A 2,765-nucleotide genomic window follows, 5' to 3' on the forward strand; every position below is an offset into this window, starting at 1 on the left:
CAATTGAATTTGCCATGTTACTGCTTTCTTGGCTGATGCACCCTGTTTAGTCCTTTCTGATGAATAATTGTATCCATCCATGACTAACAACTGGTCTCCTAGACCCTTGAAAGCCATACCCATCCATTGTCAATATCCGCTTTCATTGGTAGCATTCTCTTTTTTTCTTTTTTTCTTCTCTTTTTTTCCTTTTTTTTTGTTTTTTGTTTTTTTTGAAACGACTATGTACATGATTGTTACCTTAGTTGGAGCTCGAATATGATGAGGTCTCCTCTGAACCATCCTTAGCATTGATTTCACCAGCATATGGCTGTGAAAGACGACATTGGTAGGCCTTCAATCGCCAACCATTTACCGGGGTCTGATGTACCTTACCATCTAGGTCACCTAGTTGGTAACTACCATTTGAGAACCTCTATATCACTACAAAAGGGCCTTCCCACTTAAGCAAGAACTTACCATCCTTCCTGCGATCAAAGCGATTGTCGTATCTGAGCACTAAAGAACCTTCCTTGATACCTTTCTTGACAAGGTTGCGATTGAACTTCTTTCAATTCTTCTCTGCCTGGGCTGCATAGTACTTCACTGCTGACTCTCGATCTAGCCCTAACCTCTCCAAATCGCTGATTCTTCCTTCCACCTGCTTCTCTTGACTATCCTCTTGATATGCTTTTAGAACTCGGAGGCTCGCTAGCTCCACTTCTATAGGCAATAGTGCCTCTTGCCCGTAAACCAAGTGAAAAGGTGTATACCCCAAGGATGTTTTAAAGGATGTTCTGTAGGCCCAAAGTGCTGCATCTAGGTGTTTGTCCCATGCCTTAGGATGTAAATGCACTTGCTTAGTGATGATTTTACATATAAGACCATTTACCTTTTCCACAAGACCATTGCACTGAGGGTAGTATGGTGTAGAGTGCCTACGCTTCATTTTTAACTTGCTCATCAATTGCCCGACTAAATCAGCTCGAAATCTCGGTCCCCTATCCAAGAGAATCTCCAAAGGTGTGCCAAAACGGCAACAAAGGCATTCAAAAATGAAATCACTCACATCCTTGGCTGTGATGCGCTTTGTGGGACGAGCTTCTGCCCATCTGGTCATGTACTCCACCCCCATAATGATGTATTCCTTCCCTGATTGAGTGCAAGGTAGTGGCCCTATTGCATCTATCCCCCATTTTTCAAATGGCCCATAGGTTTTGATTGGATGCTGATTTTCATGGGTAAGACGCCTTGGTCCAGCTTTTTGGCAAACCTCACATGTGCGGCACCAATGTTGTACATCTTGATGGAGGCTTGGCCACGTGAACCCTGCTTGTAAAATCTTTCTGCTAGTAATCTCTTGTGCAAAGTGGCCACCACACACACCTTCATGACAACTAAACAAAATATCCTTTATCTCTTGGGATGCAGGAACTCTCCTTAAGACAGCATCTTTCCCTCTACAATACAAGTCCTCATTCACTAAGCTATAGCTGGTAGCCTTTTTTGCCAACCACCTACGTTCACTTTTACTCATACCAGAGGGTGCTTCACAATGCTCAAGAAAGTAAAGTAAATCATGCAGCTCCTCCTTTCCCTGGTATAAAGGACTTTTCACAAGGATAGCACCTACTATGAGAGTTTGTAGTTCTTCACCTGCTAAGGCATCTGCTTCTTGATTTTGATCTCTAGGTACAAAGTGCACTCGAACTTCTTTAAAACCCTTCAACAAGGCCTTTGCTTCCCTCATCTTAACAGACAATTTGTCATTTTTACAGGCCCATACACCAACCATTTGCTTAACAATCAACATGGAGTCACCAAAAACATTTAGCTTTGTGACGTCCTGGGAAAGACAACATTGCAACCCTAAAACAAGGGCATGGTACTCTGCCTCATTGTTAGAATGAACCTCTTTTAGATGAAACCCTTTTGCAAAGATCTTCTCCTTCTCTGGACCTAATATTACTATGCCTGCTGATGCCTTGTCTTTGGTCCTCTTGTAAGCCCCATCAAAATACAGACTGTGTGCTCCCAGTAAAACTTCAGGCTCCGGGATAGGCGGTACCTTACTAGGTGCCTCTTTCTTGGCCTTCTCATAACACCTTTGTGTGAGGACATCTGCCAAACAAGCACGGGTGGAATCCTCTACTTGTAGTGTGTAGTCAAACTCTTGAAGCTGCACCACCCACTTTGCTATTCTTTGAGACAATTCCATGTGTTGTAGGGCATATGGAAAAACCTCCTCAGTTGTGATCACCACAAATTGTCTCGGAAGTAAGTAAGCCCGAAACTTCTCCACTGCAAACTTAAGAGCTAGCACCAATTGCTCAGTTGCGCTGAAACCCTTTTCAACAGCTGTCATCACTCTACTAGAGAAGTAGACTGGTCTCATGAGAGATGTCTTTGGGTATTTTTGCATCAAGACAGCTCCTAGAGCTTCTGGACCTACACTAGGATTTACATAGAATAATTCACCCCATGTGGGTTGTAGGACGACAGGTAATGAGCTCAAAATGGTTTTAACTTCTTGAAAGAACCTTTCACCCTCCTCACTCCATGTCAATGTAGTGTGTTTAGTGAGCTGCTGCAAAGGATAGATTGCCTGAGAAAGGAGATGTATGAATCGTCCCATGTAGCGAACCTTTTGAATGAAGGACACTAGTTGCTTCACGTTTGAAGGAGTAGGTAAAGCTAACAATGTCTTTACCTTTTCAGGGTCAGCCTCAATACCATCTTGAGACACAACATGGCCTAGTAGAGTGACCTTGCTCTCACCTATGTGG

The sequence above is a fragment of the Adiantum capillus-veneris genome, chromosome 22 (assembly GCF_014529385.1).
Source record: "Adiantum capillus-veneris isolate H3 chromosome 22, ASM1452938v2, whole genome shotgun sequence".
Lineage (NCBI taxonomy): Eukaryota > Viridiplantae > Streptophyta > Polypodiopsida > Polypodiales > Pteridaceae > Adiantum > Adiantum capillus-veneris.